A 15,000-nucleotide genomic window follows, 5' to 3' on the forward strand; every position below is an offset into this window, starting at 1 on the left:
AGAGAGAGAGAGAGAGTAAAGATTTCAATTTTTTTGGTGTTTTTGTAATGGTTTTATGATTCAGTTGATCAATTTTTCAATTTAGTCATCTGGATTTTTAATTTATTTATCAACTTTAGAGACAGGTGGATAGATTGGGGAATTTTTATTGTTTAATATGTTACTATCCATATAGGAATTTTATATGTATATATATATATATATGATTATATAATATATATATATATAATATATATATATATAAATTATTATTATTATTATTATTATTACTTGTTAAGCTACAACCCTAGTTGGAAAAGCAGGATGCTATAAGCCTACGAGCTCCAACGGTGAAAATAGCCCAGTGAGGAAAGGAAAATGTGAAAAATAAAATACTTCAAGAAGAGTAACATCATTAAAATAAATATCTCCTATATAAACTATATAAACTTTAACATAACAAGAGGAAGAGAAATTAGATAGAATATATATATATATATATATATATATATATATATATATATATATATATATATATATATATGTATATATGTGTGTGTGTGTGTGTGTGTGTGTGTGTGTGTTTTGTGTGTTTGTTTGTTTGCGCTTGCAGTCGTGTCTGAGTTGAAAAAAAAAAGCGTCAAGATTTTCTATATATTATCTCCCTCGTTCAGCTAAACATCTTTGACATTATGTGGGTGCAAAAGGATTAGTAGGTTTGTGTCACGAGATGAGCATAAAAAAAAAACACGAAAAAGAAAAAAAAGAAAAAAAAACACGACCTAGCTGTTGCGTGGGCAGTGAGACACGACCCAGAAAGGCCGTTTATTGTTTGTTTGTATCTTGCTTTGCTAAACAAGAGCGCATGTTTACTCCTGAGCTCACAGTATTATATGTTTGTCTGCACATGTGCAACGTCGTCCCTTTGTCATCCGAGCTGCATCGGCGAAAAAAAAAAGTTGGAAGGAAAATATTGCTGTGATGACCTCACGTCTCCGTTTAATATCATAGGTCAGCTCGAGGCATCGTCGTGATGTCCTATTGGTCAGAGGTTATCTATTATGCGATTCGGAACTCCTAAAAGGAAAAAAATATGGAGGCTAATTATATTGTTCATAAATGTCATCCTTCTCTCTCTCTCTCTCCTCTCTCTCTCTCTCTCTCTCTCTCCTCTCTCTCTCTCTCTCTCTCTCTCTCTCTCTCGTGACCTATTTCGATGTCTACCGTGACCTAGTTTCTCTCGAGCGGTTTCTTATTCTGATAGTGTTGAAGTTCTTCCCAGTTTTATCGACGGCCCTGATAATTAGGATGTCTGTTGGATTACAACATGATTCTCTCTCTCTCTCTCTCTCTCTCTCCTCTCTCTCTCTCTCCTCTCTCTTTCTCTCTCTCTCTCTCTCTCTCTCTGCATATATATATATATATATATATATATATATATATATATATATATATATATATATATATATATATATATATATACACATATACACACACATATATATATATATATATACATATATATATACACATATATATATATGATAAATTTTGCACATTTTTACGTGTTTTTCATATTCAAATAAGCCATATATATTTTTGATATATTAATGTCTGGATTCTCTTAACAACCTCGGGATCACAGACCCAGGCGAAATCTCACAAAGACAAGAGCTTGGCTCCGGCCGGGAATCGAACCCTGGTCGGCAAGCTTATATAGACAGTGACTTAACCCACTTGGCCAAGTGAGTTAAGTCACTGTCTATATAAGCTTGCCGACCAGGGTTCGATTCCCGGCCGGAGCCAAGCTCTTGTCTTTGTGAGATTTCGCCTGGGTCTGTGATCCCGAGGTTGTTAAGAGAATCCAGACATTAATATATCAAAAAAATATATATGGCTTATTTGAATATATATATATATATGTGTGTGTGTGTGTGTGTGTGTGTGTTTATCGACGCATTTTTATACTTATTGTAATTCTTCTTACTTTTAGATGCGTATAGAGAGAATATATGTGCGGAATCTCTTCAAAATCCTGGATGAATCCTACGTCAATTAATCGTGTCTATAAATTTGTTAATTTAGCTGATAGAAAAAAATGAGACAGTTAACTAACTAACGATGTTAGGAATAGTTAAGGAAGTCAAGTATTAGTAAGGGTACTGTAAAGCGTGGTTTAACTACAATTTTATTCATACAAATGTACATTTTTCTTGATATGGTCTTAAAGTTAGTATAGTACAGTAATGATTTAATTTATGTATACTGCCTCTCACCTCTTCTGTTCAACATTGGCTTTGGGGACAAAAAAGACACTACCTATTTTAAACTCCATTTTATTATTATTATTATTATTATTATTATTATTATTATTATTATTATTATTATTGTTGTTATAAAGCCGAAGATGACATATGAGCAAATATGCATACCTATGTGACATATTCAATAAAGATGAATAAAGCAATAAAGGCGTAATTCAGTGAATAACTTAATGAATAATAAACAAGGAAGGAAACTTTATTATCTGATAAAGACATTCTTGAAAAAGAATGATAAAAGGACTCTATAGCATCACCAAAGGTTCCAGAGTATTGGTTGTAAGAGTACCTCCCAGCAAATGGCAAATACTGATATTAAGAAAATCATGTGAACAGAGGGTATGTTGAACACCCCTGATTACCCCCTTAAGTATGATTTTACCTTTATTGAAACGTAATATTGAATTCAGTTAAATGTAACATTTGTAAACCAATAGCTACTTCATAAAGAAACAATATTAATCACTCATAATCATGACAGTATTCTAACACAAATTTTGTAGAAATCCAGATTTCAAGTTTCAAGCGGTTAAAGTTTTGGAACTTTCTGCCCCTCCCCCCCCCTTTTTTTTTTTTTTTTTTTTTTTTTTTTTTTTTTTTTTTTACTTAAACATACTATAGGATTGTGTTTAAGAGTCAGCTTTGCCATATTCCAGCCTCACTATAAAGCCTCCCAGGTCTCTCCAACTCTCCCATTTTGCAAAATCCACAAGGATCAACTTCAGCATTAGAAAATACTACGTCCGTAGCCAAGAATATCTGAAAACAAAAAGTAAAAGAAAAATGAGAGATTATTATTCTGTATACTAACTTTAAGACCATAATAAGAAAAATTAACTTCATATGAATAAAATTGTGGCTGGAAAACACTACATTACTAATACTTAATTTTACAAACTATTCCTTACCATGGTTAGGTAACTAACAGCCCTCATTCTTCTTTCACCCACAGTTGCTATCAGTCAGAAAATAGTAGTGAACTCTCTCTCTCTCTCTCTCTCTCTCTCTCTCTCTCTCTCTCTCTCTCTCTCTCTCTCTCTCCGTTGGGAAAATGTACTTATCTTCAGTTCCTGACCATAGAAAAAGCTTTAGTCACGCCTTTATTATATTATAAAATATCCCATTGTGCAATTACATCAATTGCCATCATCGTCATTATTGTGTTGAGAACCTCTTGGGTTTTCTTATAGAACATTAATCCAGGATCTGCTAGGACATCTGTGGTAGGACTCATCCTTATTACGAGAAGAGGACATTCTCTCTCTCTCTCTCTCTCTCTCCTCTCTCTCTCTCTCTCTCTCTCTCTCTCTCTCTCTCTCTCTCTCTCTCTCTCTCTCTCTCTCTCTCAGATGGTTTGTTATATGATAAATGATAATGTGGTTAAGGGAATCTTGGATAATTTTTCAAAGTTTGATATACGTTATTAGTTATTTACAATGTCAGAATATTTGGTAATTATTCTTTTTACCATATTATTTGTTAATTATTCTTTTTATAACATTTGTAAATAAAGTAGTTGCCTCATAGATTTTGCAAGATACTGTTGAGTGAGCTTGGCAGCATGCTGATATGCTCCTTTTGATGTGTACTTGATGTCAATAAATGTTTTGAATTTGAATATGAATTTGACTTATTTGGAAATCAAAATCTTCTAGGAGTGTAGTACAAACTTTCACTTTTGTCGGTCAGTAACCACTAAGCCAGCTAATTATATTATCAACGACTCGAAGCTAATCGTAACTGTAGTTTTATTCTTTTCGAATTAACATGGCCCATCTGCCAAATTGCATAGTCAGGCAGTTTGCTGAATAAAGATCGTGACTGACTGATATCTGGCCCTTGCCGAAAAAAGCCCCTTTATTAGAGATGGACAAATTGAGGTTTCGATTAGAAAAGTCGAATGTTATTGCAGAGAACAAAGTGGGACTTCAAGCTTCATTGAGTTTTGGTCGGAGAAGATGGAATTTGGCTGAAAACATTTGGCAAGTTAGTAAATTTTTTTATTTATTTGTTCGATTTAGATTTTGTAATTTTGGTTTGAAATTCGCATTTTTGTACGTTTGCTTATCATCATCATCATCATCATCATCATCATTATTATTATTATCATTATTATTATTAGTGAATGCGACCTGTCAAAAAATGACGGCTAAATAATTATAATAGATATGTTCGCATATAGATTCAACCCTTCCCACCCCTTCCCCCCTTTACTGCCACATGACAGTTTGGGCAAATTGTGGGAAATTGTGTGTGTGTGTAGCCAGACACTTGCTCTTTATTATGTAGAGGAGATGATTATTATTATTATTATTATTATTATTATTATTATTATTATTATTATTATTATTATTGATAATGCTGATGAGAACGACTTCTTTTTATCTCACGCTTTCGTGATGGAGTCATGGCCTATATAACCACCTTCTCATTGTTCTTACAAGCGTTTCATAACAAACTGGACAACTTTCCGTTATTCTTCGGCTTGAATGCGAACTGCATAAATGCTGCCATCCTTGCAATTTCACTTTTTTTTTTTTTTTTTTTTTTTTTTTTTTTTTTTTTACCATTCCAGTTTCCATTGTTTTTCTCTGAATGCTAAACTTAATTTACCAAGTAATTTTTTTTCTTCCATTCCAGTTTCCATTGCTTTTCTAATGCTAAACTTAATTTACCAAGTAATTTTTTTTCTTCCATTCCAGTTTCCATTGCTTTTCTAATGCTAAACTTAATTTACCAAGTAATTTTTTTTCTTCCATTCCAGTTTCCATTGCTTTTCTAATGCTAAACTTAATTTACCAAGTAATTTTTTTTCTTCCATTCCAGTTTCCATTGCTTTTCTAATGCTAAACTTAATTTACCAAGTAATTTTTTTTCTTCCATTCCAGTTTCCATTGCTTTTCTAATGCTAAACTTAATTTACCAAGTAATTTTTTTTCTTCCATTCCAGTTTCCATTGCTTTTCTAATGCTAAACTTAATTTACCAAGTAATTTTTTTTCTTCCATTCCAGTTTCCATTGCTTTTCTAATGCTAAACTTAATTTACCAAGTAATTTTTTTTCTTCCATTCCAGTTTCCATTGCTTTTCTAATGCTAAACTTAATTTACCAAGTAATTTTTTTTCTTCCATTCCAGTTTCCATTGCTTTTCTAATGCTAAACTTAATTTACCAAGTAATTTTTTTTTTTTTTTATTACCATTCCAGTTTCCATCGTTTTTCTCTGAATGCTAAACTTAATTTACCAAGTAATTGCTGGTATTCATGTGATGATGTGGTAAGAGAAAATCAGGTGATTATTCATGTATTTATTGCCAGGCTTCTTATCGTGGACTACTTATGTAATATATTCGTTACATTTACTGGTTCGGTCCAGATAAGTCGGGTAGATGGATATTATTACCCAATTTTACCGTGGACTGGATTCCGTTTTGGTTATTGCTCCTTCGTTCAGTACCAGTTCTGTCATTTTGGTTTGGATAATTGAGGATATTTGGCCACCAAAAGAAACAATAAACTACAAAAGAATTTAAAAGAAATTGAATGATGCAAGGACGTTATATAAGATATAAAAAAAAAAACATTATATAGAAAAACTTTCGTTTGTGTTTTTGTGTTCTAAAGTCAAGTTTCCATGATTGTTACTTGAATATAGATGTTTATCGATAAAACATAGATGATTGAATAATGTCCTAAATTTCAAGTAAACGTTATAAAAAAGATATTTTTCTACTGGTTACTCTTGTGCTTTTAAGCGAAATTAAGCTTAAAAACTGTAAAGAAATCAAAGGGGGCGAAGACATTATATTTTAAAAACTCGTGTGTTTTGTGTTTTTAAAGTCAAGTTTTTATGATTATTACTTGATGAATGTAGATTTTTATAGATGATCTTGTTCTTCTTTGTCTACATCTTTTCCCACTTCTATGTGGGGTCGATGTTTCTGGTCAGCTTTCTCCATCTATCTCTGTCCCAAGGCCAATAGAATAACTCCCACACCTCATCACCTGTTAATCCCTTTGATCGAAGGTCATCCTTGATACAGTCCACCTACCTTCGCTTTGGTCTCCCTCTCCTTCTCGCTCCCTGCACCTCCATTTCCATCACTCTCCTCCCAATATACTGTTCATCTCTTCTCGTGACATGACCATACCACCTCAGTCTACTTTCTTGGATCTTATCTGATAGTTTTTTAACTGCTGTGGTACCCCTAATTACCTCATTCCGTAGATTTGTATAGATGAAACATCAAACAAGAACACATTACGAAGAAATTTCCACTGGTTGCTAATGTGTTTTTAAGTGAAACTATGCTTAATATTCTGAGGCAAGGAGATGAATGGCAATCGGTTTTTATTATTTCTGAAAGTTGGGTAACATGTCTAAACCAGAAGTGTTATTTTAATGAGACTTCGGGATCGTACTTTCATAAAATGGAAATCTTTTCTCTCCTACCCCGAAGTGAAGGGAAGAGAGGAGAGGTGACTTATTGTCTTCTTATTCTTCTTGGAAGACAATCAATTAATTGTAGCGAAAAAAATGTGATTTAAAGATAGACAGCAATTGAAGGTAAGTGACTTTTATTGCTATTCTCTTGTTTCATCATGATTTTCTTCTTTGCTTCTAATTGCTTTCTTCTGATTGCTCGTTTACCTAGCGGATCATTACTCTTTTTTTTATCCGCTTTCCCATATCATAAGGGCGGATTTCATTTCTCACATCCATTATTAAAGTGTATGATCAACTTTCAGTCAGTCGTCTCCCGTAATTTTTTTTATTGTTCTACAATATTTTTGGGGGAGTTATGATCTAGGTGTTATTATTAGTATTGTTATTTTCATCAGTCTTTTAACTTTTACTCTGAAGTTTGATAAATTCTATGGTGCATATTGTCAATATTTTCCTCATTCTTTGAACTTTTACTCTGAAGTTTGATAAATTCTATGGTGCATATTGTCAATATTTTCCTCATTCTTTGAACTTTTACTCTGAAGTTTGATAAATTCTATGGTGAATATTGTCAATATTTTCCTCATTCTTTGAACTTTTACTCTGAAGTTTGATAAATTCTATGGTGCATATTGTCAATATTTTCCTCATTCTTTGAACTTTTACTCTGAAGTTTGATAAATTCTATGGTGAATATTAGCAACCGTGTAGTTTTCTAAATTGGAAAAAACTCTTAAATGCCACTGTTAAATTACCACGATTTGTTTTCAGTATTCCTTTAGTTTGCTTTTATTCTTGTAAAAGGAGATTATTGTAATGTTCAATAGACTAAGCCTTTGTAGAAAGCTAATATTTGCTGGAACAGACTGGGTGTAACATTTTAAAAGTTATGATTGAAAAACCCACATTAAAAAAACACAAGAAAACCACTTAACCCAATGTTTCTCAACTAACCTAACCTCTTAGCCGTATCCTTACCTACTTAGACTGCAATATCATTAGCTTACCCTTAACACTATGACTAAGTCTCAGCCCTGTGTTTTCCTCCCAATCGACCTTACCCCCGCCAAGGTAACACTAAATCATAATATTTTGTAAATCATAAAACTAGCTTCGTAATATTGCATTTCAGACAGAGATAAACATAAAACTTCCTGTTCCATCCAACCACATACATCGTAATAGACTATTGATAATTGTTTTAATGGTAATAAAGAGGAATTCTGATTTGTTCACCAGATATCATTTTGAATAACTTTATCCATTTATAAGACGCATTGTAGGATCATGAAGTCCTAAAATGATACCTATATCACTTCATGTCTCGACTCCCTTTCGCTGAAAAATCAATTTATTCAGGTCCGGGCATGAAATATGAATGAATTCGCTCATTATTGTGCCATTGGTTGTATATTTTTTACCCGTATACCTAGATTAGAATCGTGTTACACATGAGTTAACATGTTTCCAATATTGATGAATATTCACATTATCAATAGTTTTACGAAATCTCAAAATCTCGTGAAGTATAATGGATTTGTCATCGGGTTTACTATCAGTAAAGAAACATATCCTAACTGCTTTAGCCATTTCTCTCTCTCTCTCTCTCTCTCTCTCTCTCTCTCTCTCTCTCTCTCTCTCTCTCTCTCTCCACTCATTTTTCGTGATTCTTTAGATTTTTTAGAATCTTCAAGATTAGTTGTCGTGCTCATATAGATGAAATTTTGTCCATTAGGGAGGGAGACTTCGTTTAGTAAAACATTAATCTTTTAGGGAATGTCATAGAAATGAACTGTAATATATTTGGAACATTTTAAATTAATATATTCTATTTTGTTAAGAATTTCGTTTAAGCAATTCCATTGATCAACGTTATATGAAGGTTCGACTCTCTCTCTCTCCCTCTCTCTCTCTCTCTCTCTCTCTCTCTCCTCTCTCTCTCTCTCTCTCTCTTCGAAGATTCCCTTATTAACGTCCTCCTCATCTTCCTCCTAATTTCAAAATGATCTTGCGTCTCGGTGAACTAACTTGTTGAGTATTACAAGCTCTAGCTAGCTAGAGTCTGGGTTGGGTCTGGACTTCTGGAAGATCTGTGGCTTGGGTGTGTCGTCATGTTTGAGTTCCAGCGTCTCTCTCTCTCTCTCTCTCTCTCTCTCTCTCTCTCTCTCTCTCTGTCATCTGAAGCTACTAAACCATGAAGCATATTTTCTTGTGTCTCTTCATATTTGAATTTTAAGTCTTGAGTGTATTGCCAGACTCAATGGATATTTATACGTGTGTGTATTTTTTCATAATTATTGCGTATATCAGCATCATCATCTCCTACGCCTATTGACGCAAAGGGCCTCGGTTAGATTTCACCAGTCGTCTCTATCTTTTAATTCGATATATATATATATATATATATTATATATATATATATATATATATATATACATATATATATATATATATATATATATATATATATATATATATATATATAGGGTCATTGGAGCACTTTTTTTCACATACTTAATACATAGGAAACAAAATAAGGAAATTGCATTATATGCTCATTATCACATCTAAGACCGAAAAGCTATTTAAAGAACGCATATCGTTTCCTTTAAAATGTTGATTATAGAAGTTTATGTGGAATATTTACTTCTAATTAATAAAGAAATTGATGTGAAATTCAAGTTTCATTTGTTTCACACGCAATAGATCAAGTAACTACAGGGAAACGAGAGTAAATTAAACGTGCTTCCTCTCTCTCTCTCTCTCTCTCTCTCTCTCTCTCTCTTCTCTCTCTCTCTCCCCCCGCACCGAACAACAATAGGATGAATACCTTACGGAAAACATCTAACATTTATTCGAAAATTCCTGGAATGGTCGCTATATATAAACAGCAAATGAAGATAACGAAAAAAAATATATATATAATCACTCATTCTATTAAACGACATTTTATTTACAGAAATATCGGAGGTTAACTTACGATTTATCTCAGTTTTTATACCACATTAAATGACAATAGGACTTAAAAAAGGATAATTAAATTCATTAACTGGCAACTGGGAAGTGTGGGAGGCGTAGCTGCAGTTTTCTCTGAATGAGTTTGCCGGGAGGTCGATTCAGAGGAGTGGCCGAGGGTGTATGCTCGTGTAACGTGTGCCGTGTGCCGTGTGCGTTTATGCGTGTGTTGGCGTAAGATGATGAAGGTTAGGTGGGGCGAGTTTGCTGTAGAATTAATTGCGAACTTTGCGTTGCATGGGGGTTCTCCGGTGTTGTTGGTGTAGTTATTATTATTATTATTATTATTATTATTATTATTATTATTATTATTATTATTATTGTTTTTACAATTATTATAATAATAATAATTATTATTATTATTATTATTATTTTTACTACTACTACTACTACTACTACTACTACTACTATTATTATTATTATTATTACCCTCGCCAAGAAGGTTATATATCTGCGTTTATTTATTTATTCATTTACCTGTTTGTTTGTCTGTTAGCAGGATTACGTCAAACTTACTTTCAGGATTTTTTCCTAAATTTTAACAACGGATAGGTATTATAGTCGGAAAGAACCCATTAGATTTAGGAGTTGATCTGGATCAAGATCGAAATTCTGGTTATTATTTTTATTATTATACGGCAGATTTATTCAGTCAACACATGAATAAAGGAAAGCGCGATCCATATTATTATTATTATTATTATTATTATTATTATTATTGTTATTATTATTATGCCCCTGTGGCCGCGGGGCATAAAAAACAATTAGAATAGCGTCAACGTTATCCCTGCGTGTCGTAAGAGGCGACTAAAAGGGACGGGACGAGGGGGCTGGGAACCCCCTCTCCTGTATTTACAATCCTGTGAGACATCATCAGAGAGATGGAGCTGGGGGGAGAGTGACTGCTCCCGCACTTTTGTTTCATTTGTTTGATGTCGGCTACCCCCCAAAACTGGGGGAAATGCCTTGGTATATGTATATGTATGTATGTATTATTATTATTATTATTATTACTTGCTGAGCTACAACCCTAGTTGGAAAAGCAGGATATGGCATAAGCCCAGGGGCTCCAACAGGGAAATTAATCCTGTGAGGAAAGGAAACAAGGAAAAATAGAATATTTTAAGAACAGTAAAAATGTTGTCAATCTCCATTTACTCCGATAGCTCCTTCAACTTATTATTATTATTATTATTATTATTATTATTAGAGAAAGTAAGAAGAGACATGGACAACGCTTGATAGATATTGTTGAAACAGCACTGGAACAGTAGAAATTTAATGTTTAGGAAGCGAGAAATACGTGCTGTATAGACTTGAATGGTGAAGCTATTTTCAGGGGATTCGACGTGTTGCAATGAGCTTTCCTTGTAGGCAGCAGTTAATGGTAATGAAAGTTTTCTGCACAGCGACATCGTCATTATCTCTGCATTAAATGATAAATGTGTCAGTGACTAGATTATATATATATATATATATATATATATATATATATATATATATATATATATATATATATATATTGAGCCAACCCAGTTAGATAAAACTTCGTGTTTTTACAACGTGATTATTGTTATAATTGAATATATAAAATGCAATTTTAAATAATCAGTATATATTGAGGTATAAGTTTATTACAGTCCGTCATACCGTTCTGTTAGTGTGCTTAAATGAGTTTCATTAGAAAAATTTATTGATATTTATGAGAAATTTTTCAATAAGGTCTAAATCCATCGTAGAATTATCACTATATTTTTCGAAGCAATTGACTAACTATAGTAAATTTCTTTTAATGAGGCGCATTTGCACCGACTCGCAGCGGTGCCCTTTTAGCTCGGAAAAGTTTCCTGATCGCAGATTGGTTAGAATTATCTCGTCCAACCAATCAGCGATCAGGAAACTTTTCCGAGCTAAAAGGGCACCGCTGCGAGTCGGTGCAAATCTGCCACGCTAGAAAAAATTGACTAAATAGCTTAAAAATGCTTATTTTACTAATCTGCAATTCATTCATATAGATCATTGTGGTTTTGCAGAGAGAGAGAGAGAGAGAGAGAGAGAGAGAGAGAGAGATATTATTGTTATTGTTGTTGTTGTTATTGTGTTAGGACCCAACCGGAACCAGTCTCCAGTAAATTATGAGAACTGTAAGATCCTAGAATCCTTCGAGTCGATAAATTTACCTCAGCCTTGGCTCTCAAGGATATTCTAAAAGGCTTTGGCCTTCGGGAGGGTCCTCTTAACTTCATGGACAGCTGCGGTTTATTTACTTTCGTGAATCTGTCTTTTTTCGAGGGAATGTCTTTGTAATTTTGGATAAGGGGATAGACTTTATATTTCACGAATATGACAGGGCTCTCTCTCTCTCTCTCTCTCTCTCTCTCTCTCCTCTCTCTCCTCTCTCTCTCTTCTCTCTCTCTCTCTCTCTCTGCTATGCAATTTTTAGAATTTGAGTTCATCTTCGTTCCCATTTCCTTTTTATCACTTTTATATCTAACCTCTTATCTTTCAACTGCACCTATTATTATTATTATTATTATTATTATTATTATTATTATTATTATTATTATTATTATTATTATTATTATTATTAATAATAATAATAATAATAATAATAATAATAATATTAATAATAATAATAGTAATAATAATGATAATAATAATTACAGCTAATTTACGTCCCTAGTAGAAAAAGCAGGAAATTAGCCCTGTGAGGAAAGTAATTAAGAAATGAATAATTTACAAGTAATGAACAACTGAAATAAAATGATTTAAGAACAGTGGCAACAATAAAATGAATCTTCCATATATAAATTAAAAAAATAGAGACTTATGCTAGCCTGTTGAATAAAATAACATTCACTGCGAGTTTGAAGTTTTGAAGTTCCACCAATTCAACCTATGTGCTGAATGGCCTCCCAAGCCCCAGTGCTTGATCACATGACGAAATCCTCTCTCTCTCTCTCTCTCTCTCTCTCTCCTCTCTCTCTCTCTCTCTCTCCAAATGGGGTTTATGGCAAGTATATTTATGCATGTTTATGTACTAGGAAAATACTGTCTCCTGAAATCGATTAAATTAAAACTGGTTGCACAATGTTTCCTAACTTCGCTGCCAAACCGGAAGCTCCTACATAACTTCAATCATCATCAGGCCGTCATTCGATCCACGTACATTATTAGTATCTTGGACGCATTCTTCTTACCTCCATGAATTTTGAAGACGTTCTTTCTCAGCTATCCAACACCCGGATGTTTTTTTTTTCTTTTTTCCTTTTTCTTTTAGCAATGTAGGTGTTCCCATTTCTCTTATCTGCCTCTGTATACTTCGGCGTCAGTGACCCTGGGAATTGTAACGCCTAGTAACTTATAATCAATGAGTGGTTCGGTTTACTTTGATTTCTATCAGACTAACTGTCTAACTCAAGGTCCCTCAATCTGTATTTTAGCAAATCTGATTTTTCTTCGTTTCAGCTCCTACCTTATTATTATTATTATTATTATTATTATTATTATTATTATTATTATTATTATTGCCAGCAAAGCTTCAACCCTAGTTGGAAAAGCAGGATGCTATAAGCCTAAGGGCTCCAACTGGGAAAAATAGCCCAGTTAGGAAAGGAAATAATGAAAAAAGAGAACTACGCAAGAAGTAATGACTAATTGAACAGTAATTAATTAAAATAGATCTTTCATACATAAACCATATAAAGATATTTTATCAGTCTGTTCATCATTAAAATATTCGCTGCAAGTTTAAAACATATGAAGTTCCAACGATTCAATTACCTAATTCGGAAGATCAATTTTATTTGTATATTGTTTCAGCAAAACTTCAGAACCTTTCCAACAATCTTTCACCCATTGTTCTTCTTCCTTTAGAATGTACTTCGATATGCCATAGTTTCTTCTTCTTCTTCTTCTTCTTCTTCTTCTTCTTCTTCTTCTCTGTCTGCATCTTTTCCCACTTCTATGTGGGGTCGATGTTTCTGGCCAGCGTTCTCCATCTACAGAGGTAGATGCCATAGTTGATCGACCTTAAACATTTCATGCTAATCTTATCAAGGTATATCTTGGTTTCATGAATTTTTATCATATTCTAAACTAAAGCCATTATATCCTCTCAACTTTTCTTTTCCTGTTAAAAACGTTATGGAAGTCATCGTGAACTTATTTTCTTGTCACAAACGTTATGAAAGCCATCCTGAACTTAGTTTCTTATTACAAACGGTATGAAAGTCATCCTCAACTTTTTTCTTGTTACAAACGTTATCAAAGTCATCCTTAACTTTTATCATGTTACAAACGTTATGAAAGCCATCCTCAACTTTTTTTCTTGTTACAAACGTTATGAAAGCCATCCTTAATTTTTATCATGTTACAAACGTTATGAAAGTCATCCTTTCATGTCACAAACGTTATGAAAGTCATCCTTAACTTTTTTCATGTTACAAACGTTATGAAAGCCATCCTCAACTTTTTTTTTTGTTACAAACGTTATGAAAGCCATCCTTAATTTTTTACTTGTTACAAACGTTATGAAAGCCATCCTTAATTTTTTACTTGTTACAAACGTTATGAAAGCCATCCTTAATTTTTTACTTGTTACAAACGTTATGAAAGCCATCCTTAATTTTTTACTTGTTACAAACGTTATGAAAGTCATCCTTTCATGTCACAAACGTTATGAAAGTCATCCTTAACTTTTTTCATGTTACAAACGTTATGAAAGCCATCCTCAACTTTTTTTTTTGTTACAAACGTTATGAAAGCCATCCTTAATTTTTTACTTGTTACAAACGTTATGAAAGCCATCCTTAATTTTTTACTTGTTACAAACGTTATGAAAGCCATCCTCAACTTTTTTCTTGTTACCAACGTTATGAAAGCCATCCTCAACTTTTTTTTTTGTTACAAACGTTATGAAAGCCATCCTTAATTTTTTACTTGTTACAAACGTTATGAAAGCCATCCTTAATTTTTTACTTGTTACAAACGTTATGAAAGCCATCCTTAATTTTTTACTTGTTACAAACGTTATGAAAGCCATCCTTAATTTTTTACTTGTTACAAACGTTATGAAAGCCATCCTCAACTTTTTTTTTTGTTACAAACGTTATGAAAGCCATCCTTAATTTTTTACTTGTTACAAACGTTATGAAAGCCATCCTTAATTTTTTACTTGTTACAAACGTTATGAAAGCCATCCTTAATTTTTTACTTGTTACAAACGTTATGAAAGCCA

At 32.9% G+C, this 15,000-nt stretch overlaps 1 protein-coding gene across 1 annotated transcript in view; it reads left to right on the forward strand.

Annotated features, from left to right (window-relative positions):
* The first annotated feature begins 9,877 nt into the window (after positions 1–9,877).
* The window catches only part of Dus4 (Dihydrouridine synthase 4), a 37,665-nt gene continuing 32,542 nt past the window's right edge, over positions 9,878–15,000 (forward strand). Inside the window, exon 1 of the mRNA XM_068346871.1 lies at positions 9,878–9,949. The gene's annotated coding sequence lies outside the window, so the exon portion shown is untranslated. The remainder of the gene's footprint in view (positions 9,950–15,000) is intronic.

This window comes from Palaemon carinicauda, chromosome 23 (assembly GCF_036898095.1).
Source record: "Palaemon carinicauda isolate YSFRI2023 chromosome 23, ASM3689809v2, whole genome shotgun sequence".
NCBI classification, from domain to species: domain Eukaryota; kingdom Metazoa; phylum Arthropoda; class Malacostraca; order Decapoda; family Palaemonidae; genus Palaemon; species Palaemon carinicauda.